This window comes from Marmota marmota, unplaced genomic scaffold, assembly GCF_001458135.2.
Source record: "Marmota marmota marmota unplaced genomic scaffold, marMar, whole genome shotgun sequence".
NCBI classification, from domain to species: domain Eukaryota; kingdom Metazoa; phylum Chordata; class Mammalia; order Rodentia; family Sciuridae; genus Marmota; species Marmota marmota.
The window spans coordinates 17,066,295-17,093,190 of NW_026000048.1; the positions used below are offsets into that span (position 1 = coordinate 17,066,295).

Genomic DNA, 26,896 nt, shown 5'->3' on the forward strand with positions numbered 1-26,896 from the left:
GAGAACTGCTAGCGCGGTTCTGGACTGTCAGTGAGGACCAGGGTCACGCCAGAGGCCGGAGGGGACTCCAGGAAGCTGGAAGTGATGGCCCCGGGACCGGCCCCCTACTCCTGGGGAGGGAGGCACCGACTTTGTTACCCCGTTGGTGCGGAGCCCCCTTCACTGTCGTGAGCATGCAGGAGTGCGTGGATCACACTCTGCGGAAGCGCGTCTACGGAGCGGAGGGCAGGGAGGGCTCCGCTGGGGTCTGCGGCTGCAGTGCCCAGAGCGTGGGCCTAGATCAGCAGTCCTGCCTCCTGAACTCGGGCCCGGGACACCAAGCGGCCCTTTAAGGTGTTGCCGCCCGGGCCACGTCTTCCCTCCTCGGTGCTCGCTTTCCCACCCCAGCTCTTCCCTTCCCCGCGAATCCCCTTGCCCTCGCTTCACTCCGCGACGCCTTCATCCCAGTAAGAAATTAAGCTGAACACAATTGTAACTGTTCTCAGGAAGATACAATCGCAGGAGCCCTCGGGGTCGCGCGCGGCGGAGAGGCGATGCGGGTGGCGCCCATGAGGGTGGGTTGGGGGGAAGGAGACCGCGTTCGTTTGCAATTAGCCTCCCCAGGGCGCGAGCTAGTGTCCCCTTCTTTCCAGCTGGAGGGGAGTGGTGAGAGGCCGCGTCGCACCTCGTTGCTGGTGGGGGCGCGGCCCAGGCGGCCTCCCCTCTGGGGCTGCCCCTCCGACCCGAGGCGGCGCGGGGAAAGCCCTTCCTCTGCAGCGGGTCCCAGGGGTTGGGGCCTAAAGGGGTCCCGGGGGATTCTCCGCGCCAGGAAGACTACGTGGTTTCTCCACCCCCTTTCCCACCCTCATCCCGGAGACCTCGGATGTGCCAAAGTGGGCAGGGAGGCGGGAATGCCGGCGGTGCAGGCTTAGGAGCGAGAGCTTAGGAGATGAGGGTGTCCGCCCGAGTGAGAAAGGAAGCAAGGAGACGCGAGAGAAGGGGCGGTGGGGAGAAAGGGACGCCGCTGGGGAGGGCTGGGGGTTGGAAATGAGGCGACAGTTCCTTCCTCTAAGAGTGGCGCAGGGGGATCTCTTCCCCGGGGAACCCCCACCCAGCACCTCCCAACCTCTAGAACAAAGGGTCTGGGAAGCACGGTCGGGGTCGGGGAACCGAGGTGGAGGGAGGCGGGAAGGCAGGCGGTGGGGGCAGGGGAGAGCGCCTCCCCACATTTCCTCTCGCGGCCGAATGTGGAAAGCTCTCTCCAGCAAACGCCTCGCTGAGGTCGCTTCTAAATCCGGGAGGGCTCGGGTTCCTTACCTAACGGCTGCACTCGCGCCCTTCCTCCCCCAGCGTCCCCACCCCCTCCGGGAACTGCGGCCCTGGATCTGGGAGGCCAGCGGCGTAGGGCTGTGCGGGAGGAACCGCGGGGCAGCAGCGCCCCCTGCAGGTGCGGGGCGACTCCGCAGCCGCCGCGCCGCCCCGACTCTTAAGGTGGAATCGGCCTCATTCCCTTCCCGCGCTTGTGTTTTTGGGGGCCCCGAAGCTGGCAGCGCTGGCACTACCTGATACTTGTCTCCTTTGCTAAGCGGGACGACACTCCAGAACGGTTGGGGAGTCTGCTGATCCTTGTTATTTCCTGATCCCATGGCCCCACTACCTGAAGGATGCTCTGCTTTCTGGACAATCAGGAATAATTACCTGCGGGTATAAGAGGTTATGTAAGTCCCGCGTCTGGCGTTTATAAAACACAAAAACAAACTTTTACTTTTGTTTATTAAAAGCGGAAGGCCAGTCCGAAAGGGTCGCCAAGGGTTGATATGTTCATGGGTCTCTCGGATTAAAAGTGTTCAGGATGAAACTGGAGGGTTCTGGAATCTCCTCTAGCACTCACACCCCACAAACTCACGACAAGTGTGGATTCTAGAGGCCGGGACCAGCCGCAGAACAGCGGAAGAGCCTCTAGTGCGCCTCAGCTTCAGCGCGCTCTCGCCTGGATGCTTTGTTTATTTGAGGAGACCAGGGAACGTGGGGAAGATCGAAGAGCAGTTTTTCTTTTTTCTTTTATGCTTTCCTTGAACAGAATGGTATGTACATGAGAACTCATCGTCTCTTGGAAGTATCTTCAGATTCTTGGAGAAAACCTATGAGACCTGGGCAGGAAAGGATTAAGCTAATACAGGTTATGGTGCTGTCTCTGCTTTAAATTCCGTTCCTTTGGTCTTCCTTCGCATCCAGGAGAGTGCGGCCCCAGGCTGCTCGGAGACTCGCGCACACCCAAGATCCAGAGGCGCAGAGAGCAAGGGTGCGAGGGCTGAAAGGAAGGGAGCCAGACTGCTGGCCCTGGGCGCGCAATACTTTCACCGTGGGAACTACCCCCTCCCCTGCGTGTGCGGTTGGGCTCCGCCCCAACGGGCCCGGGTCTGAGCGACCCACCGGGTGGTTCCCGCTTGGGGTAAGCTGAATCCGCGGGTTAGGCTCCTGCGGGAAAGCTAGCCTGGGCAGGTGCCGTGGGGTCAGATCTGCCCCGGGGGTTGCAAACCGCAAACGAAAGTCGAGAAGGGCGAGGGCTTTCCGTCTAATCCGTTTTACACAGTGAAAACCGCAGACCTGTCGCCCAGGCGGCCACTTTTTAATTGGGAAGCAAATAGACGAAAAACCAAAACAAACGCGCAAGAAGACTTTCTTTAGGCTTTACCTTTTCAATAAAAAGATCACTTTCTGGTAAAGAGGAAAACTGATCTGCGCTCACTATTGCTCTGGGGATCTGGACACTCAGGAAGCGCGACTGCGATCCCCGTGCGTGGAGCAACTCAGACTGTATCCCTCACACCATGCTCCTCCAGCTTCTCGGTGTGTCGTTCTCCACTGGCCTCCCTCCTCTCCGCGGGTCCCGCCGAGGCCATAGGCTCTATGCAAGCCCTATCTCGCGCTTTCTTGTTGGGGCTGAAGGGCAAATATGAGCGTTGGGATGTTGGGGTTCCGAGTGTATTGAGTTATTCTTAAATCCAGATTCCTTCTGAGTTCAGGGCACATGTTTTGGAACTGTTTTGGAAAACTTCAGGCAGAGCAGCAGAAACTATTGCAGACGCATTTCTAATCTCCCAGTTTTTCTTGGGAGAAAACTGAAGTTGCTAGGTGCATGCAGCAGCGCCCAGGCAAACTCCATTTACCCCGCCCCCTGCCAGGGATGCCCTGAGAAGCCTGCAAAGAAGCGAGGATAGCTGTAATGGGTAGAGGTGGGGAACTCTGTGAACAGGTAGGCTGAATCCCGGAATGATGATACTCACTTTCCCATGTTCATGTATTAAGGTTCCTACGTAGGGGGAAAAATATTTTTTGTCAAGCTTCTGATCATAGAGATGGAAAGGTAAGGAAGGCAAAAGAAGGATGGAAAAAAGAACTTTATTTTAAAAGGAAAAACTTGCTTGGACAAATTGTGGGAAGGGAGGGAAGGAAGGCCCTACTTCTTTGTTCTTTGAAAGCTGGAGCACTTTCAAAATCAAAACGTAAAGAGAGACAGTCAGTGTTGGAGCAAGTTTGTGCAGTTGAGAGAGGCTGCTCATTAGTTCATTTTTAAAGCATTTATTTGCTGGGTTGAATGAAGTTTGTAGAAGGTTCTTTCTCACTCAACCCCTGTTTGAAGTTCAGGTAATTTTGATTTAAAGCAGGTTTGAGATAAAAATTTTAGAAGAGAGAATGTGCAATCTACATCTGTGTATAGATGTGCATGCAACAGGGTTTATAGTTCTGTTTCTATGAGGAGGTTTTATAGTAAATTATACATGATGGCTGATTTTTTTTTTCTAGTATTATAATTGTCCCTGGAGAGGAGTCCTGAGTTCTCTCCATTTCCCATTAATAAAGCTGCTAAGAGAGATAGCAGGCAATTGTGGCTTCCCCTCATCCACCTTCTCTTTGGCTGCTTGTTTCTCACATATGAACACACATATAGCATACACATCGTGGGTTAGCTTTTAAAAATCTGCATTTAATGTACAATCTGTCAATCTGGAACCATGTTTTAAGTTTTCACAGAAGTTGAGGAAACTGTTGAGGGCCTACTTTATTCTTCCCCATATGTATGCTTTATCAAGGAAGGATCTTTGGTAAATTGACCATGTTTGCTCTGAATTTATTTCTTTGTGATTAAGTGGAAAATATCTGTTGAACTGTCTAAATAGCACTTTTTAATCAAAATATTAAAATATATAAAAGTGAGCCATATCTATTCCGATAGTTCAAAATAATGCCTTCTCATTTGCAGTCATGTTTTGGCAAAGTAATTTCATATTAATTGAAAATGACTGAACAGTGCATGCATTCCATAGAGAGCCACACTCACTTCACTGTAACACTGATAACTGAACCTATGTGGTTCAAATGACTTAAGTAATGCTTAATGAAGAAGCAGTTGGAAAATTAGGAACTGTGCAATTATTGGTGTATTTTTTGACTTTTCATGATTTTTAGTTAAATCTGGTTTTTATGTGTCTGGGGGAAAGAACTAAACAATACAAGAATCCTTAAATGGTCTTGTAACATATTATGTGATTGTTAAAAAAAAGTATTGCCAAAAGAGAATTTACTAAAACTATATGAATATAACTATTAATCCTTTCTTTCCAGTGGTTATTTTCTCTCTCAAATGTCAAGACATGTAGGACTCCAGAACACATGCTTTAATTTGTTCTGAGACTGGTTTTCTCAGAATGTCGCAGTTATCAAGGGTCAATGCCAAAATCATTAGATAAGCATCATCTTTCCTATCACATTATTGTTTACATGAAAATATACAAGAACATTGTATTTGCTTCAGAAGCTTGAAAGTACAATAGAATTTCAAGTGCTGAAAATATGATTCCTGGTTGACAGTATCTTAGAAGTGGCCAAGGTATCTCTTTTTGAGATGACTTTAATAATGACTGACTTTAATAATATCAGAAAGGAAGGAAAGAGTTCAATGGAAGGCAAGATATGATGAATGAACACAAGGAACAAGGAAGCTATTGACAAAACACACTAACTTTTAGAATTCTACCTAAATTATTATTTTTCTTTCCAAGTGCATCAGTGTTCATCTGATGCAGGGTAATAAAAATGTGAACGACAGGTAATGGCCTTCGACTGGACTGTGATTGTTAGTGTGGGTAGGTAAATGCACTGCATTATTCTTCCTGTGTAGGGAAGATCATTGGTCCAAAATGGGTAAAGTTTATACAAAATTAAGGCCACAAAGGAAAGAAGACTAAAAAAAGAAAAAGGTAAATTCCAAAATTAATAAATTGTTTGTTTTCTATTTTAGATTTGACTCTAGTCAATTGTTCCTGCTAGCTATTTAGATGAAATAAATGGAATATTGCTTAATAGGCAGAGGCGCTGATGTAATTTCCTCTTAAAGGATCTGATTCCTAGCATCCAAAGGAAACAAATTCAAGTTAGTATTAGAACTTGAATTTGTTCTGCCAGAGTGAAAATTGGTTCCATTAGGCGTCAGTCACAGAACTCTTCCAGACCTGGCTGAGCTGTAGATATGATACATCCAAGTAGCTGAAACAATAAAGTCTTAAGTAATGTTTGATGTGCTTTGGGAAACCAACCAGGGGTTTTTAATTTTTTTAAATGAAAGTTTTCTAATTTTATAGTCTTCGTAAAGTCTAATTAAAGGTCATCTAGGCCAGTGAAAACCTAAGCAGTGACTCTTTGGAGATAACATAAGAATAACTTAAAATAAGAAATATTCATTTGTGTGCCGTCTTTCACAAGGATTCTTTTCTGAGTATTTTGTTCTTACTCACTTGCGAATACTTCCTCTTCGCTGTAAATTAGTAGTTTTTTGGGGAACCTCCTGAAAGAAATAACGTATCAGACAAATATGCCACCCAAAAGCTTAAAAATTAGTGTCTGACTATATGAATAGAAATCTAAACAACAACCACAAAAAAAGAAAATCAGCTTTACCTTAGATGAACAAGTTTATACCCTACATACAAAGAGAAATGAGAAAAATATGCATATCATCCAAAAGTTCATTATTTATTAAATGTATGAGGGTTTCAAATAAATTTGCTTCATAATACACATGTAGATCTATATACATAATACACATAATCTATACATAATACACATGTAAATCTAAACATACTGATTTTTTTTTAACAATTAAATGGAATGAATTAATTGGAAACTCTGGCATATTCCTTCTATGAAAATATTTAATAGCTTTCATGAAATAATTGTATATTATAACAATTTAAAAATCACTAATCAAAAATAGAATATTTGACTCAGTGAAAAATAAAATAATTTAAAATTCTCCTCAATTTATTCTGGAAATTTGTTTTCTGTTATTTATTTATTTATTTTTTGTCCTCTCAGGGCTGAGGATTAAACCAGGGGCACTCTACCAATGAGCCGTATTCCTGTCCTTTTTTATGCTTTTTAAAAAAATATTTATTTTTTAGTTGTAGTTGGACACAATACCTTTATTTATTTATTTATTTTATGTGGTGCTGAGGATTGAACTCAGGGCCTTGCCTATGCTAGGCTAGTGCTCTACGGCTGAGCCACAACCCCAGTCCCCCCACTTTTTTTTTTTTTTGATACAGGATCTTGCTAAGTTATACAGTCTGGCCTTGAACTTGTGATCATCCTACCTCAGCCTTCCCAGTAGCAGAGATTACAGGTGTGCATAGTGGGCTTGGTTTATGTTTTTCTTTGAGTAGAAAATTTGTAAACTTACTATTTTGGCATCAATTTCTCCTAATATATGTTTTGTTTTATTTCTTTCTGGAGAAATGTTATCATCTAAATTAATAGTACCAAATATAGTAATCATAAAATCTCAGAGGTAATCATTTGACATGGATAGTAATTCAAATTTAGAAGTTATGGATAATCCAGAAAACTTACTTCAATTGTTTTCTTAATCATTTCTTATTCTGGTTTCATCTTATTGACTTTTTTTTTGTGTGTGTACAATGACAGATACCAGTATTTAAAAAAAAATTTTAGTTATACATGGACACAATTTTGTTTATTTATTTTTATGTGGTACTGAGGATCAAACCCAGTGCCTCACACATTAGAGGCAAGCACTCTGCCACTGAACCCCAGCCCAGATACCAGTATTTTTAATACTTGTAAAAAAAAAAATGCCAGGTGCACTGGCACATGCCTGTAATCTCAGGTGCCTAGGAGACTGAGGCAGGGTAATTGTAAGTTCAAGACCAGCCTGAGCAATTTAGCAAGACCCTGTCTCAAAATAAAAGTTAAAAAAAAGGACTGGGAGCTGGGCGTGGTGGTGGCACAAGCCTGTAATTTTAGCGTCTTGGGAGGATGAGGCAAGGAGGATCATGAATTCAAAGCTATCCTCAGCAAAAGTGAGGTGCTAGCAACTCAGTGAGACTCTGTCTCTACATAAAATACAAAATATGGCTGGGGATATGGCTCAGTGGTTGAGTACCCCTGAGTTCAATCCCTGGTACCAAAAAAAAAAAAAAAAAAAAAAAGGCCTTGGGATGTAGCTCAGAGGTATAATGTTTGCTTAGCACATGGGAGGCCCTGGGTACCCTAGTACCATGGGGGTCAAGGGAAGGAAGCAGTTTGCATTTCTTTCACTGAAAAAACAAATTGAGGAATCTTCTTTAGATTAAATTTATTTATTTACTTTTAGTTCTGGCTCAAATGTATGTGTGTGTGTGTGTGTGTGTGTGTGTGTGTATGATACATATATATAATATAAATTTTAAAAAGCTCCTTTAAAGTTGATGCTCACCTGGATTATTAAAAGTAGTTCCACAGACCTTACCAGAAGTTGACTGTCAGAGTCAAGCTCTTCCCAGTTTTCTTTCCGAACTCCTTTCAAAGGAGATTGCTTTGCCCTGTGGGAGTCATGCTCTTCCCAACAAGCGTGGAAAAAATGCAACAGGCAGTTCCAAGAGTGTTGCCTTTGACAAGCTAGCTTGTCTCAGGGGACTTAATATTCTAGGTGGCATGTGGCCAACATGAGTAGGAAACTTAGGTAACTGCCAAGCTACTACTGAAGAAAGCACTGCCACAGCTAACTAGAAAGGGGGAAAGAAAATTTCTCTGAGTCTGTAATCCCAGCTACCTCCGGGGCTGAGGCAGGAGGATTGTGAGTTAAACAAACTAGAAACTGAATGGCCAGTGGTGAGGTAAATTACTCTTGATGTGTGTATGTGTCCTGGAAAGTCAGCACCTGTAGACGTTTTTTTTTTAATATTTATTTATTTGTTTTCAGTTTATAGGTGGACACAATACCTTTATTGTTATTATTATTATTTTTTTTTATGTGGTGCTGAGGATCGAACCCAGTGCCTCATACATGTTAGGCGAGAGCTCTATCTCTGAGCCACAACCCCCACCCACTTGTAGACTTTTATAACAGTCTTATAATTTGAGAATAGCTTTGAATTATATCACTAAAGTTTGGAGGTTTAGCTCAGTGGTAGAGTGCTTGCCTAGTATGCTTGAGCCCTGGGCTTGATTCCTATTATAACAGAATAAATAAAAAATAAATAAACAAACAAATGTATCATCAATTATGACAACATCAGTCTGAACTATAAAAATAATATAATGCCCTACAATTGTTTTGATGTCCCGCAGATCTTGCTGTTCCAGAATGCATAACCCTTTTGCAATGTGACTTTGTTGCTTCTTTCATTCAAAAGTGGAATCTATTTTCTACCCACTGGAATGTGGGTTGGTCTTGAGACTTGCTTTGACTAATGGGATAAAGTGGAAGTGAGGCACGGTTCCAGAATTTAGGCTTTTGGAAGCTTTGCAGCTTCCAATTTTGTCCTCTTGGAATGCCCTGTCCCAAAGAAGTTTTGGGATGAAGGATCACATGGAGAAAGGACCCAGTCCCCAACATAACCACTAACTGAAGGTAGCTACATGAGTAAGCCCCACAGAATAAAGCAGAAGAACCACATAGCAAGAGAATCATGAGATATATGACTTTTTTTTTTTTTTTTTTTTTTTTGCTAAGCTTTGAAGTGGGCGATGTTGCCCAGGCTGGCTTTGAACTCTGGATTCTCCTGCATCAGCTTCCTGAGTAATATCGTGGGTTTTTATACATGGTGATTTCAACATTCCCAGCAGCAAGAGAAGGCAAGACTCAATGCATTTTCATTTTCCAATCACCTGTGCAAGTATTCTGTTGGCCAAAGCCAGATTAAAAGAGTAGAAAAAGGACTTAAATCTCTGTTACAAGAAGTTGCAAAATCACATAGCAAAGGAACATATATAGAGCAATAAAAATATGTTACCATTTTTTTTTTGCAGTACATTGCAGTATATACTGTGGCTACAAATTATATTTTCCCGCATGTGAAATAGGCTGATTCACATTCTAAGTCCCTCAAAACTCTCATGACAATTATCATATCAGACTTGATATTCATTATCTTTTTTTCTGCTGTGCTGCACGGTAGGCAAATGCTCTACCACTAAGCTATACCCCCAGCTCCTCATCTTTTTTTTTTTAATGCTTTTGTTAGTGCATTATACTTGGGGTTCATTTATACATAATCATACATGCATGGAATTTAATTGTCTCCATTTTAGTCCCCAGTGCTTCCTCTTTCTCTCTTCTTCTCCCTCTTCCTATTCCCCTTTCTCTATTCTACTTGTCTTCCTTCTATTTATTTACTGTTTTTAAAATTGGTGCCTTATAGATCTACATTAAGATGAAATTGACTGTGATATATTTATCCATGTACATAGTGTAATTTTGTCAAATTCATTTTGCACGTCCTCTCTTTTCCCGTCTCTCCTTCCTCCTCCTTCACATCTCCTTACTCTACTCTACTGATCTTCTCTCTATTTTCATGAGATCCGACTCCCCATCTTTTTCTCCCTTATTTTGCTCTAGCTTCCGCATAAGAGAGAAAACATTGGACCCTTGACTTTCTGGGTCTGCCTTATTTCACTGAGCACAATGTTCTCCAGTTACATCCATTTACCAGCAAGTGCCATACTTTCATTCTTCTTTGTGGCTAAGTAAAACTCATTGTGTATATATACCACATTCTAAAATTCGTTAATCTGTTAATGGGCACCTGAACTGGTTCCATAACTTGGCAATTGTGAATTGTACTGCTATAAACATTGATATGCCTGATAACTATGGTGTGATTTTAGTTCCTTTGGATAAATACTGAGGAGCGGGACACCTAGGTTATATGGTTTTTCTAGTTATAGTCTTTTGAAGAATCTCCATACTGCTTTCCAAAGTGGATGTAATAATTTGCAGTCCTGCCAACAATGTCATGAGTGTACATTTCCCCCCATCATCCTCTCCAGAATTTATCATGATTTGTATTTTTTTTTTTGGTATTGGAGATTGAACCCAGGGGCACTCAACTACTGAGTCATATCCCCAGCCCTATTTTGTATTTTATTTAGAGACAGGGTCTCACTGAGTTGCTAAGCACCTCATCATTGCTGAGGCTGGCTTTGAACTAGCGATCTTCCAGCCTCAGCCTTCCAAGCCGCTGGGATTACAGTCATGGCCACAGAGCCTGGCTATGATTTGTATTCTTGGTGATTGCAATTCTGACTCGTGTGAGACTCTTATGATATGCATCAGATATAAATTGGCCAAAGCTCTTGTGTATCCCTATACTATTTTTTTTATATTGTAGAAAAACACATATCACACAAAAACTACCATTTTGGCTATTTTCAAATGTTTAATTCAGTGTCGGTAAGTACATTCACATTGCTGTGCAACCATCATCACCACCTATCATCAGAACACTTTTCATCTTGCAAAATTAAAATTCTGTTCCCATTAGATAATACCTCCCCATTCTCCTACCCTTGCATTTGACTGTTATAACTACTTCATATGAGTGGAATCAAATAGTACTTGTCCTTTTGTTACTGGCTTATTTCACTTAGAATGATGTCTTCAAGGCTCATCATGTCAAAATTTCTTTCCCTTTTACTGTTGAATAATATTCCACTGTATGTTCATATCACATTTGCTTATCCATTTACCGATTGGTGAACACTTGGGTTGTTTCTACTTTTTTGCTACTGTAAATAATGCTGCTATGAACATAAGTATACAGATACCTATTTGGATTCCTGCTTTTAATTCTTTTGTGTATTTGTCCAGAAGTGGAATTGCTGGGCCATATGGTAATTCTTTTCTTTTCCCTTCCTTCCTTCCTTCCTTCCTTCCTTCCTTCCTTCCTTCCTTCCTTCCTTCCTTCCTTCCTTCCTTCCTTCCTTCCTTCCTTCCTTCCTTTCTCTCTCTCTCTCTCTCTCTCTCTCTCTCTCTCTCTCTCTCTTTCTCTCTTTCTTTCTTTCTGTACTAGGAGTTAAACTCAGGGGCACTTTGCCACTGAGCTACATCCCCAGTCCTTTTTATTTTGAGACAGGGTCTTGCTAAATTGCTTATGCCCTTGTTAAGTTGCAGAGGGTGTCCTTGAACTTTCGATCCTCCTGCCTCAGTCCCCCTATACCTTTGTGGGGATTATAGGCAGTGCCACTGTGCCTTGTAGGTGTGTTTTTTAATTAGAGCCTGGTTCTGCTCTGTTGGGGTGGTTCTGTATACATTGTTCTTTGGGGCTCTTAGCTATACTCTTAGGGATTTGGACTCTACTTTATCCTCTTTTCCATAAAAAAATTTAAAAAAAGCATTTGTGTTTATAGTTGAGTAGGTTGCTCAGCTTGCTTTCTACCACAGAAACTTGGTGTCTAGAGGTCTACTTGAAATTTGATAATCTTGTTCTTTGTTAGGCTAAGCTGATATAGGTTCCTTATAGTACCTGTGAGATATCTATGTATGAGATTTATGGTCCACTTCATTAGACAAAAGTCACATCCACAATTATTATTATTTCTTAATTTTTTTTGTAGAATGCCTTTATTTTATTTGTTTATTTTTATGTGGTGCTAAGGAACCTGGTGTCTCACACATGCTAGGCAAGTGCCCTGCCACTGAGCTACAGTCCCAGACCCATAATTATTATGTCGTGGTACTGGGGATGGAACTCAGGGCCTTAAGCATTCGATGCAAATGTTCTAACACTGAGCAACATCTCAAGCCCAACACTCACTGTTGCTTTCAAGACAGACCTATGCTTTAAACTGATTCACAGTTATTTGGGGATTGATCTTCTTTGGAACTATTTCCTTATGATTCCTAGAAGTTCTTTTTTCTCACTGAGGAGGTATACTAGGCTCTGCCTTTAATATTTCTGAAGTCCTAGTCAAAGGGTCTTAGAGCCTAACCTTGATTTGGTTTTTACCCTGAGGCCATTCCTTACTCTGAGAACCTTCTGCTGGCTGAAACAGGACATGAAACAGTTTAATTTTCCATCATAATCAAGTCCTATATTTTATTTCCTCTAAATTATTATTCTTTAAATTTACAAATAAATTTATATACAGGACTGGGGATATAGTTAGTAGAGTGCTTGCTTAGTGGGTACAAGGCTCGCTCTTTGATCCCTCAAACAGAAAAAAAAGTATACAATTGTCCCTTGGTATTCATGGGAAGATTTGTTCTAGGTCCCTCCATGGACACCAAAATCTGTGGGTACTCAAGTTTCTTATGTAAAATGGTATAGTATTTGAGCATAACCTACACGTATGTCCTATACACTTAAAAAAAATTATGAGATGGGGCTTTGCTATATTGCCAAGGCTGACCCAGAAACCCTGGGCTCAATTGATCCTTCTGTTTCAGCTTCCCAAGAAGCTGGGACTGCAGGCATACACCACCCTGCCCAGCTTAGACCACATACTTTAAATCTTCTCTAGATTACTACTAATATAATGTAAAAGCTATGTAAATAGTTGCTATACTATATTGTTTAGGGAATAACGACAAGAAAAAGGTCTATACATGTTTAGTACAGGTACATTTGATTTTCAATTTAAAAAAATTTTTTTCTTTTGTACTGGGGATTGAACCCAGAGGTGCTTTACTACTGAGCTACATTCCAGTCCTTATTATTTTATTTTATTTTGAGACAGTGTCTAGCTAAGTTGTCTAGGCCAGCTTCAAACTTGTGATCCTCCTTCCTCAGCCTCCTGTGTAGCTGAGATTACAGTTGTGTGCCACCACACCACCACACCCTGCTATTTATTTATTTATTTATAGTGATGCTGTGGATTAAACCCAAGGCCCAGCACATGCTAGGCAAGTGCTGTACCATGGAGCTACAGCATCTTGCTGCTTTTTGAATATTTTTGATCCAAACATGGTTGAATATGAAGATGCAGAAACAATGGATATGGATGCCAGACTGTATATTTATCATGTATAACATGTTATTTTGAAATATGTATACATTGTGGAATAGCTAAATTGAGCTAATTAACATATGCATTACACCATGTAATATATGGTTATTAACTATAGAATCTGTGTTGTACAATAGATCTCTTGAATTAATTCCTTTTAGTTAACTGTAGTTCCCTCTAACTACAGTTAGCAAGTGATAAAGTACAGTTTGGTAGTACTTTATTATGTGCAGCTAGGAGTCCAACTGGGGCTTTCAATATTATGCTTGGAAATCACTGTAGCTAAGTCCACAAGTTGATTAGGTATGTTTTCTATCTTCTCTATTACCACAGGTGACAGTGTTGCCAATTGTTTACTGCAGTATAATATGAATCATCATTTCCAGCCCGTGATAATTTTTCACTTTCCAACCTCTACAAATGATTTATTATCTGTTTTTCTAGCTTTGACTAACCATTTCCATTTTTTTTTAAATTTTTTATTGTTGGCTGTTCAAAACATTACATAGTCCATTTTGTTTTTCCAAATTCTACCTAGTCCCCAAACTGTGTATTTTTTTTTTCAATATTTATTTTTTAGTTGTAGTTGGACACAATACCTTTATTTTATTTATTTATTTTTATGTGGTGCTGAGGATTGAACCCAGGGCCTCGAGTATGCTAGGTGAGTGCTCTATCGCTGAGTCACAACTCCAGCCCCCAAAACATGTATTTTGACTTTTATTGTGCTCTTACTTCTCTCCTGAGGTACTGGAGTGAGGTGGACAATCTAGAGCTGCAGAAAAATCAGAGAGGCCAAGCACCATTCAGGTCCATCAGTGGGACCCCCAAAGGCAGAGGTCACGGGTCTTTGGGAAGCTATTGTCTCTGTGGGTCTGTACCCACACACCCAGTGGTTAGCCTCAGCCTCCTGTTGCTCGTAGGGCTGATGTCTGGGAAGACAGGGTGGATGCAGAGGGAAAGAGAATGATGACCAGCTGAGACTCATGAAGTATCTCGAGTCTGTTCTCCATAGCTGACAGTGGACCACTTGAGGATATTGGCTGCTGCCTCACTTCTGGCTCACAGATTCTCCTCAAGTTCCTCTTGGCCAAATTTAACTTGGAACATACAGGGAAAGGGATTCTGGGAATTGTAGTTAACCAAGCCAAGAATAGCACCATCCAGCACACACCCATACATTTTCTCATGCCTCCTGGGAAAATGGTACCATTTTATTTGAGGTCTGTAGTGAGAGGCTATAGAAATACAGAAATCCAGGCATTTATGTGTATGTGGGGAGTGGAATGGAGGGCAGTTATGCTTCTGAAAATAAATAATGCTATTATGGTTCTGAATATCAGTCCAGCTTGATTTTCTTTCTTTTCATTTCCTTCTTGAAGTGCTGGGGATGACTCCTGGGCCTTGCAAATGCTAGTCAAGCACTCTACCATTAAACCACATCCCCAGCCCCCGATTTGATTTTCTGTTGGAAAATAGAATTCAGTCTTCTATACTTGTGTCCAAGAATGATCTACACCTATAGTTTCAAAGATATGGTTTCACATTTATTTCTGGGCCCACTGTCATCTACCTTGTGTCCTTGCCACTCCATTGAAATTGATCTCATTAAGGATACTAATAACCTCTTGGGTGCTAAATCCAATGAACACTTTTTGGTTTTTATCTTATTTAATCTTGGCAGGGGAGGGTGTGAACAGACATTTCCTCCCTCACATTCTTTCTTTCTCTGGTTTCTAGAATGGTTTCTTCTTTAGGATTTATTTTGTCTTGTCCATCCTTCAAATAACCATGTTATAATCATATGTGGGACTCCCTCCTATTCATTGGGTGCTGGAGCCAGCTCTCAGTATCTCACAAGACCAACTGGGTGCATCTCTTCACAAGTCAGTGCTCAGTGATGACACATTGGTAGCTTGAAATGGGTGGGAGTGTTCCCACCACAGACACGGGCAAATGCTACAAATCAGGCCTCCTGTAGCTGGAGAGATGAATGCTAAACACTTAGCATATCATGCTTCTATTCTTGCTCTTCACACACTCCCTGAATAATCCACAGTTATAATCTTAAGCTTCATCTCTATATTGATGACTATCACATCTTTCATCTCCAGTTAAGATCTGTCTTTAGGCCCAGTTTTTCAAATACCTTCTGGTTTCGCTTGGCTGTTCCACAAGCATATCATATTTCTTCTTAAAATTGCTCTTTCTTTTTAAAATTCTCGGTCTCCGTGATTGGCACTGTCCCCGCCCTCTCTCTCACCCCTCATCTCTCTACTTCTCATTCAAACAATCTCAAATATGCTCAGTTAGGACTCCAATTCTTTTTTGAAACTCCTCTGCTCTTCTTCATACCCATTGCAACATCCCTGGTTCCAAGCTTCTCTTCCTGAGTATTGTAATTATTTTCTCTTGATCTCTCACCTCCACCCAATCGGCTCTCTACGCTATAGCTAGAATTGTCTTTCAGAGGCAATAGGATCATGTAATTTCATTGTTTGAAATCCTGGAATAGCTCGCCACTGCTATTAGGATGAAGTCCATGATGTACAGACTGTTTATGACAGGGCTTTTTCAGTCTCATACCTTATTACCACTTCCCCTGACATCTACTCCAACCCTTTCCCACCAACATCTTTTACCTCTGGGGCTTTCAGTGTGCAATGCTCTGTATTCAAAATGCTCTTGATTTGGGGACATAGCTCAGCAGTAGAGTGCTTGCTTAGTATGCTCACAAGGTGCGATGGTGCACACCTGTAATCCCAGTGACTCAGGAGGCTGAAGCAGGAAGATTGCAAGTTTGAGGCCAGCCTCAGCAAATTAGTGAGGTCCTCAGCAATTTAGCAAGACCTAATCTCAAAAACCAAACCAAAAAAAAAAAAAACAAACAAACATAAAAATAAAAATAAAAAGGGCTGGGAGTGTGGCTCGGTGGTAAAGCTCCTTTGGGTTCAATCCCTAGTACCAAAACAAACAAACGAACAAACAAAAAATCCCACATGAAACACTTTGCTGCTTTATTGTTATCTTTTCCATTAATTCCATTCATCCTTTAACTTAGAAATTGCTTCTATAGAGCCCAGTGTGGTGGTGCATGCCTGTCATCCCAGCATCTCTGTAGGCGGAGGCGGGAGGATCACAAGTTGAGGCCAGCCTCATCAACTTAGCAAGACCTTCAGCAACTTAGTCTCAAAATTAAAAATAAAAGGGCTGGGGTTGTAGCTCAGTGGTAAAGCATCTCTGGGTTCAATCCCCAGTACAGAAAAAAAAAATTGTTTTTCTGTGAGGCAGAAAAAAAATGCTATGTGGCTACCAAATCATTTCATTTTCATTGTGGGACACAGAAAAACTTAAATTACCCATCTCTCCTGATCTGGAGTTGCTAGTCCTGGAGAACAGAATATAAATCAAAGTAGTGTATGTTGCTAGTCCTGGAGAACAGAATATAAATCAAAATAATGTATGTTACTTCCAGGCCCAAGTTGTTGAGTATCCTATGTGACTTTCTCAACGTCCCCACTCTGGCCCTATATACCAGTTGGATGCTGCTGCTTTGAAGCTATGAGCTGGGGTGAAGGCAAGGTAGAAGCAGCTTGGGTCTCCTGGACACTTCTGGAGGACAGAACCTAGAAATCTGCTAGGGCTGAACAAAAATATCAGTATTTATTGTGTTAAATCACTGACATGTAGGGATTGTTTTACTAGCTACAGTATATGTCCTAGTTAATGTAGTTGGGAGTCTGTTTCTACATCTTCTGTAGATTTGGTTGGATACTTCTCTGTCCTTATTGCTGATACAAAATCACCACTATAGTCCATAAGTGTCTGTTTGCTTCTTTCTTTCATTCTTTTTTTTTTTTAAATTGTCAATGGACCTTTATATTTTTATTTACATGTGATACTGAGAATAGAACCCAGTGCCTCAGACATGCTAGGCAAGCGCTCTACCACTGAGCCACCACCCCAGCCCCTGTTTGCTTATTTCTGTCTGGCAGCTGTAAGTTTTTTGAGGCCAGGGATTCTATCTTGTTTACTGCTGTCTAACACAGTATTCTGCACAACTGTCACTGTTTGTCAGTTTACTACACAAATAAAGACACATCTCCCTCCCTCCCTCCCTCCCTCCCTTCCTTCCTTCCTTCCTTCCTTCCGCGCTGGGGATCAAACCCAGGGCTTGCATGTGCTAGGCAAGTGGCCTTCCACTGAGCTACAACCCCCAGTTCATCCTTCCTGTTCATCCATTGGCGCCTCACATTTTGCATGAAGTCCAGAATCTCTCTTTTGTAGATTTCCATCCCCTCCCTCCCCCGAGTTTCCCAAGAATAACAGAAACTTATTCAGTCCAAAGGAAGGAGTTCTGGACCAGGGATGTGGCTCAGTGATGGTGCTTGGTGTTTACCTAGAATGTGTAATCCCTGGCACAGGAGGAAAAAAAAGAAGGGGGATAAGTTCTGTTTTCAAACATTAGGTAAAGAAAAAGTTGGAGAATTATTCGGTTCCTCTGGGCCCTGGTTTAGGGCTGTAGGCCTCACACCATGGCGCTGAGGCATCAGCAGCGAAGAGTCAGCCCAGATCTGGCTTTACCATGGAAGAAGGCCCCTGCTAGTCCAGGGCTCTGCAGAGGCCCAGTGTGGACTCCCAAAGAACAGTTCACTTTCATGTGTAGTCGTTCTTCCCAGGACCTGACCACTGGGAAAGGCAGGTGGAGGGATCTTTGCCATCAGGGGTTTCACATCGCAGAAGCTGCTCCTCCTCTGTGGCGGTCTAGATCCTGGGCCACCTGAGTGGCATTCTTTCTCTGTCTAGTTGAAGCCTTTGAAGACTTTGATCTCCTTTGTTCCCACCATTCTCAAGCCTTCAGAGTGGTTGAAAGAACACTGGATCTCAAAGAGGAGGGCCAGTGTTGGGGACTCCATTCCTAAGATCCTTCTGCTCCCCTTGTGGATTAATCGCCAGTGATTCCCCACTGTATACTAAGTTTGAAGGACAGACTTTGTCCTTGAGCTTTTTGCCCAAGCAGTAGGTGCCTGCTCCTTATGTATTTATGTAACTAAAAATGGCCACTCACTGATTTTTCACAAAAAAAAAAAAAAAAGGAGAGAGAGAGAAACAAACAAACAAACAAACACGAACAACAACCCCAAACAGATCATTCTAAAGTGATTTTCTCAGTTCTGCAGAACAAGCAGTTCTCAAACTTTTGGATCTCCAGGACCAAAAGTTTTTTTTTTGATGATGTTTTAAGGATTAAACCTAGGGGTGCTTGAACACTGAGCTACATCCCCAACCCTTTTTATTTTTTAGTTTGAGACAGGGTCTCACTAAGTTGCTTAGGACCTCACTAAGTTGATGAGGTTGGCCTCCAGTTTATGATCTTCCTGCTTCAGCCTCCCCTATTGCTGGAATTACAGGCATGCACTACCATGCCTGGCTAAAAATTATTGTGCTTTATTTTTTAAAAAATTATTTTTTATTTTTAGTAGTTGTAGATGGACAGAATGCCTTTACTTTATTTGTATATTTTTATGTAGTGTTGAGGATGGAACCCCGTGCCTCATGCGTGCTAGGCCAGCACACTGCTGCTGAGCTACAGCCCCAGCCCTTATTGTGCTTTTAATTTGGAGTTCTATTCATCTGTACTTAAAGCAAACAAAAAGACTTTATAAAAATATACTCATTAATTTTTCATTTTAAAACGACAATAATACACATATGCATGTTAATGCACATAACATACATTTTATGAAAATTACTCTATTTTCCCAAGAAAAATGGAATTAGAAGAGCAGTGTTATTTTATATTTTCTCAAATTTCTCTAATAGCTAATCTCAAGGAAAATATTAGATTGTCTTATTTGCGTTTGCATTCAATTTGTTGTAGTATGTTGTTTTGGTTAAAGTAGTCAAAGGAAATCCAGTCTTATAGACAAGTAGCTGGAAAATGGAGGAGTGTGTTAGTAGCCTTTTTAGATAATCATTGGGATTATTCTGTGATACCATTTCAAAACTCGACAAGTGGTAATTTATTAAAATTTAGTTGCAGCAGGGAGCCGTGGCACATGCCTGTAATCCTAGTGGCTCAGGAGGCTGGGGTAAAAGAATAGAGAGTTCAAAGTTAGCCTCAGCAAAAGTGAGGTGCTAAGCAACTCAGTGAGACCCTGTCTCTAAATAAAATACAAAATAGGGCTGGGGATGTGGTTCAGTGGTTGAGTGCCCCTGCGTTCAATCCCCAGTACTGCACCCCGCCCCCCAAAAATAGGGCAGAGAAACTAGATTTAGTATGTCTGAAGGATAGGAATAACAAGGAAGGATGCTTTAAAAATGAGATTTTTAAGGACTGGGTAGAGTGCTTGCACCACATAAAAAAATAAACAAATAAAACAAAGGTATGCTGTCCATCTACAATTACAAAAGAAAATTTTAAAAAATAAAAGAGGTAAATAGGGAGCCTACATCATGGGAACAAATTTTTACTCCTCACACTTCAGATAGAGCCCTAATATCCAGAGTATACAAAGAACTCAAAAAATTAAACAATAAGAAAACAAATAACCCAATCAACAAATGGGCCAAGGACCTGAACAGACACTTCTCAGAGGAGGACATACAATCAATCAACAAGTACATGAAAAAATGCTCACCATCTCTAGCAGTCAGAGAAATGCAAATCAAAACCACCCTAAGATACCATCTCACTCCAGTAAGATTGGCAGCCATTATGAAGTCAAACAACAACAAGTGCTGGAGAGGATGTGGGGAAAAGGGTACTCTTGTACATTGCTGGTGGGACTGCAAACTGGTGCGGCCAATCTGGAAAGCAGTATGGAGATTCCTGGGAAAGCTGGGAATGGAACCACCATTTGACCCAGCTATTGCCCTTCTTGGACTTTTCCCTGAAGACCTTAAAAGAGCGTACTACAGGGATACTGCTACATCGATGTTCATAGCAGCACAATTCACAATTGCTAGACTGTGGAACCAACCCAGATGCCCTTCAATAGATGAATGGATAAAAAAAATGTGGCATTTATACACCATGGAGTATTACGCAGCACTAAAAAATGACAAAATCATAGAATTTGCAGGGAAATGGATGGCACTAGAGCAGATTATGCTTAGTGAAGCTAGCCAATCCCTAAAAAACAAATACCAAATGTCTTCTTTGATATAATGAGAGCAACTAAGAACAGAGCAGGGAGGAAGAGCAGGAAGAAAAGATTAACATTAAACAGATACATGAGGTGGGATGGAAAGGGAGAGAAAAGGGAAATTGCATGGTAATGGAGGGAGACCCTCATTGTTATACAAAATTACATATAAGAGGTTGTGAGGGGAATGGGAAAATAAACAAGGAGAGATATGAATTACAGTGGATGGGGTAGAGAGAGAAGATGGGAGGGGAGGGAGGGGGGATGGTAGAGGATAGGAAAGGTAGCAGAATACAACAGTTACTAATAGGGCATTATGTAAAAATGTGGATGTGTAACCGATGTGATTCAATCGCAATCTGTATTTGGGGTAAAATTGGGAGTTCATAACCAACTTGAATCTAATGTATGAAATATGATATGTCAAGAGCTTTATAATGTTTTGAACAACCAATAAAAAAAAAAAAAAGAAAAAAATAGTTTCCAAAGTCTGAGAACTTACTGAAATAATTTGAGATGGTCCTTGAAACTATAGTTCAAGAAGGGAAGTTTAAGGCAGAAAGTATGAAGTTTTGTGTGGGTTTCAGAGAGTGATCAAGACCAAGAAATTCCCTGCAGAAGTAACAAATGAGAGAAGATCCTGGAAACTAGGGTGCCATGGAATTGTGGCTACAGAATTCCTTGGTAGGTGGGTTTTGACTGATGTTCTTACCCTTCTCCTGGAGGCTGGTCTCTACTATAGGGCAAGCAACTGGACAACCGCAGAGCTTCTGGAAGGAAACATTTGCTTCTGGAAACTTAGTACTGTGTCGGGAGCTGCCACATAGGAGTGACCCTTAGCCTTGAGACTGGGCATCATCCAATGAGATTGGGCTACACCGCCCCGAGACCCAATCCTTCGCCTCATTTAGGTGGAACTTTCTTAAGTGTCTTTCTCCTCAATAAAAAGGGTCTCAGGTGTGCTCTCTCGCTCTTCCCAATGGACCCCTAAAGTTGAGAGCTGTCCCGGATTTTGAAAAGGCATTTCTGTGTGCTTGCTGCTTTCTCAGTTATTGACGTAGTCAGACTTTGTGAACCCAGCATAGGTCGCCAGCCAGGCTTGCTGGCAACAGTCGTACTGCATTGGTCCAAGGGTTAAGGATTTTGATGTGTGACTTGGCCCCACCACAGAGATGGTACAATAGCAGCACATATCTGGGAAGGAGAAGCTAATGACTATGACAGAAGGTTACTTACAGAAATCATAGCTGCCTGGGAGGCTGTGGCTGGCAGCTCATGCCACTTGGATGACTATTCGCTATTGTTGTCATAGATAGCTTGGACTCACGTACTGAATTTTTTGATGGTGCACTAACTGGAAGGAGATAAGACTTCTATATTTTTGTTACTAGTAAACAGAGTTTGTGTGTGTGTGTGTGTGTGTGTGTGTGTCTTGGCCGGATGGTGGTTTGGGGTGTTGAACCCAGGGCTCAGGGCTCCATTCACCGAGCTATATGTCCATTCTTCTTCTTCGACAGGGTCTTGCTAAGTTTCTGAGGCTGGCTTAGAACTTGCTATTCTTCTGCCTTTGCTTCTGGAGTCACTGGAATTACAGGTGGGTGTCACCACCCAAGACTGTAAATAGATTTTTGAGAAAAGCCAGGAGCGATCACTGTAATCCCTGTGATTTAGGAGGCTGAGGCCAAAAGAATCACAAATTTGAGGTCAGCCTTCGCATCTTGTCTAGATTCTGTCTCAAAACTAAAAATAAGAATAAAAAAGACTGGGGATAAAACACCCCTGGGTTTAATCTGCAATACCAAAGAAATAAACAACAACAACAAAACAAACCAAAAAGCCAACCAAACAAAAACCCTCCAACTCTGGGACTGGAGGACTTTAAAGGAGAAAATAGGATTAATTAGAGCCAGTGGCTGCTGCTGCCCTTGCTACTGTTCACAGTGATGGGCAGCAGAGTAGGGGGCACAGCTTGGAGCTGAGCCTAGGAATTCAGAGCCGAGGACTCTTAGGCTAGGAGAAATGACAGTATCCTCTCTCCCTTCGGAATCCTTAGAAATATTGAGAGGGACACTAGATTTCCCCTGTATATAGAATGGGGAAGTAACTCACTTTAAATAAAAATATTTTTTCATCTTGTTTACAAACATTTTCTCACTTAAAAAAAAATCTTGACTGGGGGTGGAGCTCAGTGGTAGAGGGTGTGCTTAACATGTCTGAAGCCCTGGGTTCAATCAATCCCCACCACCACCACCACCACCACCACCACCAAGAACAAACACAAACCAGGCAAACAAACAAAAACTTATATAATTGCTCATTTTTTAAACTAACATTTTTTTGAACAGATCTTACAACATATAGTATGAACTTCAAGAGGGGGCTGGGGTTATGGCTCAGTGGTAGAGCGCTTGCCTAGCATGTGCAAGGCCCTGGGTTAGATCCGCAGCACCACATAAAAATAAATAAGTAAAATAAAGGTATTATATTCAACTACATCTAAAAAATAAATCTTTGAAAAAAATTCAAAAAGAACAAAAGAGCATGTGATGAAAAATAAGTATCTTCTCTTAGTTTCTAACTGTTTACATCCATATTGCTATCAATTTCTTGAGTTTTCTCTAAGAGATATTTCAAGAATTTTGTTAATAGTGAGTTGTTTATTATTATTATTATTATTACCATTGTTTACATATTCGGTTCATTTCGGTTCATTTTCTCTTTCTCTCTCTCTCTCTCTCTCTCTCTCTTATGTTACCAGGAATTGAACTCAGGAGCATTTAACCACTGAGCCATATCTCCAGCCCCTTTTTGTATTTTATTAGAGACAGTTTCTCTCTGAGTTGCTTAGGGCCTAACTGAATTGCTGAGGCTGGTTTTAAACTGGAGATCCTCCTGCCTTAGCCTCCTGTCTGGGATTACAGGTGTGCGCCTGTGGATGGAACTCAGTGCCTCATACATGCCAGGCAGGAACTTTAACACTGAGCCACAACCCCAGCCCCTTCACTTTTCATTTTAAATGGATTTTGGGCCAGGTTTGGTGACTCATGCCTGTAAGTAATCTCAGTTACTTGGAAGGCTTAGGCAGGAGGATCTCAAGTTTGAGGTCAGCTTGGGCAATTTAGAGAGACCCTGTATTAAAATGAAATAAAATAAAAAGGCTGGGTATATAGTTCAGAGGTGAGTGTTTGCCTAGCATGCATGAGGCCCTGGGTTCAATCCACAGTACCCATTAAATAAATGATGTACTTCTTGGTACTTTTTTTTTTTTTTGTATTTAGAGATTTTAGTTCAGGGGTGCTTTTCCACTGAACTACATCCCAGCCCTTTTTATTTTTTATTTTGAGAGAGCATCTCACTAAGTCACTTAGGGGCTTGATAAATTGCTGAGGCTGGCCTTGAACTTGTGATCCTCTTGTCTCAGTCTCCTGAGCTGCTGGGATTACAGGTGTGCACTACCACACTCAGCAAATGATGGTATTTATTTATTTTTTCATTTTTTTAAAAAATTAATTTGTTATATATGACAGCAGAATACATTGCAATCCATAGTACACATATAGAATACAATTTTTCATATCTCTGTTTGTACACAGAGTAGAGTCACACCATTTTTGTTTTCTTACATGTACTTAGGTAATGATGTCCATCTCATTTCATGGTTTTTCCTACCCCCATATCCCCTCCCTTCCCTTCCCTCCCCTTTCCACTTTGCCCTATCTAGAGTTCATCTAATCCTCCCATACCTCCCACCCACCACATCCTTAAATCAGAGAAAACATTTGGCATTTGGTTTTTTGGTATTGGCTAACTTCACTTAGCATTATATTCTCTATCTCCATCCATTTACCTGCAAATGCCATGATCTTATTCTCTTTTTTTTTTTAAAGAGAGAGAATTTTTAATATTTATTTTTTAGTTTTTGGCGGACACAACATCTTTGTTTGTATGTGGTGCTGAGGATCGAACCCAGGCCGCACGCATGCCAGGCGAGCGCGCTACCGCTTGAGCCACATCCCCAGCCCATCTTATTCTCTTTTAATGCTGAATAATATTCCATTGTGTATATATACCACATTTCTTTTTTTTTAGATATTACTTTTTAAAAAAATAACTTTATTTTATTTATTTATTTTTATGTGGTGCTGAGAATTAAACCCAGTGCCTCACACATGCTAGGTAAGTGCTTTACCACTGAGCCACAACCCCAGCCCCACATTTTCTTTATCCATTCATCTACTGAAGGGCATCTAGTTTGGTTCCACAGTTTAGCTGTTGTGAATTGAGCTGCTATGAACATTGATGTGGTTGTGTCCCTGTAGTATGCTGATTTTAAGTCCTTTGGACCTTGAGAGCTTGTTTGGAGGTTCTAGCAGGGGAGCGCAGCTACTCGTATACCCTTGACCGAAGGTCCTCCTCTATCGGGGAAGGTCGTCCTCTTCGACCGAGCGCGCAGCTTCCGCAGCTTCGGGAGGGACGCACATGGAGCGGTGAGGGAGGAAGGGGACACCCTCCTAGCCAGCCAGATCAGCCGAATCAACCCTGGCGATCAATGGGGTGACAGATGTCGCAGCCAGATCGCCCTCACATCCTTAAGTCCTTTGGGTATAGACTGAGGAGTGGGATAGCTGGGTCAAATGGTGGTGGTAAATGGTGGTACTTCTAACCATGAAATATTATGCAATCAAAATCATTTATCCCCCTATTTTGGGCCACTGGGGATTGAGACTGGGGCCTCATTCATGCCAGGCAAGTGCTCTACCATTAAGCTATATCCCTAATCATTTTTCTTTTTTTAATTTTTCAGATAGGTTCTTGCTAGATTACTGAGACTGGCCTCAAACTTGTCATTCTCCTGACTCAGCCTCCCAGGTAGCTGGGATTATACGTGTGGACCACTGAACCTGGTACTTAATTAATCATTTAAAAATAATTTTGAAAAGGTGCTAACATGTTTATTGGAGAAATTCCTATGAATAGAATTACTACCTCAAATATATGTATGCTTAAAATATCAATAGATATTTTTAAATGATGTTCTTTTTAGGTTATACTAACTTGCATTTCCACAGGTGAATTTCAAACTTCAAGGAAGGTTTCACCCAAGGTGACCAAAAAAAAAAAAAAAGGTGGGGTTGCTGAATTTTGGATTACATATGAATGACCTGCCTCTTTGACCTATTTGGGATAACTTTGGGACTCTTTGTATCTGTGGCTGTCCTTGACGGATATCTTGGAATGATCTTTCATTTCTTTTGCTGGCTCCATAATCTGTCCACTTTTCCAGCCTCTTTCTTCCTTTTTTGTATGTTCCCCTTGGTGACTGGATTCTTTTATGGCTGCATGCCACAGGGATGTTTTCCAGATCTGTGTCTTCAGATGCAAACCCATCTCCTCTTTGTCTCCATTTGTATACTATGGTGTAGAGAGACAAATCCCATTTCTCCACTGTAGGAAAGTCATCCACCATAGGGAAGGGAGTAAATTTTGGTGTACTGTGAAGGAAAGTGAAAGGGATATTCTGTTCACGTGAAGATGGGGTGGTTGTACGAGTTTTAGAAGAAGCCAATGTCTCTGGTCAAGATCAAACAGCAGCAGGAGTTACCACAATTTGACGTCTGGGCTTTGTATCAGAGGGTGAAAATTCATAATCCCAAAGCTCTTAGCTGGAAATGGAAAATAAAAGTAGTGAGCTCATCATTGCTGTAGCTTTGCAATGGGTCTTCCAGGCTCAAGTTTCTTCTTTTACAATCCACCCTCCAGCCCACTGTGAGAACTATCTTTCCAAAGTACAAGTCCTCTCCCCAGCTCGAATATATGAATATGTCTTGCCTTTGTCACCTTCAGAATAAAGCCTAAGTGATTTAGCACGAGGCCATCAGACATCCGGAATTCCATCTTCCCTCTGGGCTGCGTGGTATTCCCATTCTTTCCTCCCACTCTATTCCTGCCTTCCTTCCATCTTTGAGCACTCAGTCATTCTGAACTTCTTACTGTTAGACGACTCCTTTTCCTTCCTAGTTCACCTACTGAATGGAGATTTGGTTAAAGGATGACTTGTTTTATGAGGTCTTTACTACTTTTTCTCAGGAAGAACCCTATTTTCTCCTCCTCCTCCTCCTCCTTCTTCCTGGTGCTGGAGATCTAACCCAGGGCCTTGTGAATGCTCAGCACATACTTTATCACTGAGTAACACTTCCAGCCCCATTTTAATGATTTTAAACTGTTTCCCCAGACATTATTTCAATTTTATTCTGGAAGCCCATAATATTGGATATCTATATCAATTTGTAGATTTTCCCTATAACCAGTGGAAAAATGTGCATTGTCCAAGAGGCTTACAGAATTGTCATTACAGGGGGCTGGGGATGTGGCTCAAGCGGTAGCGCGCTCGTCTGGCATGCGTGCGGCCTGGGTTCGATCCTCAGCACCACATACAAACAAAGATGTTGTGTCCACCGAAAACTACAAAATAAATATTAAAA

At 41.6% G+C, this 26,896-nt stretch overlaps 2 long non-coding RNA genes across 2 annotated transcripts; one reads left to right on the forward strand and one right to left on the reverse strand.

Moving 5' to 3' along the window:
* On the forward strand, positions 1 to 24,995 carry LOC125619567. Its single transcript, XR_007351106.1, has 3 exons — positions 1 to 366; positions 7,228 to 7,232; positions 24,868 to 24,995. It is a non-coding gene; the product is annotated as an uncharacterized LOC125619567 (long non-coding RNA).
* LOC125619568 lies at positions 397 to 24,995 on the reverse strand. The gene is made up of 3 exons (XR_007351107.1): positions 24,890 to 24,995; positions 9,810 to 9,821; positions 397 to 436 (listed from the first exon to the last, which is right to left on the reverse strand). It is a non-coding gene; the product is annotated as an uncharacterized LOC125619568 (long non-coding RNA).
* Positions 24,996 to 26,896: the final 1,901 nt, after the last annotated feature.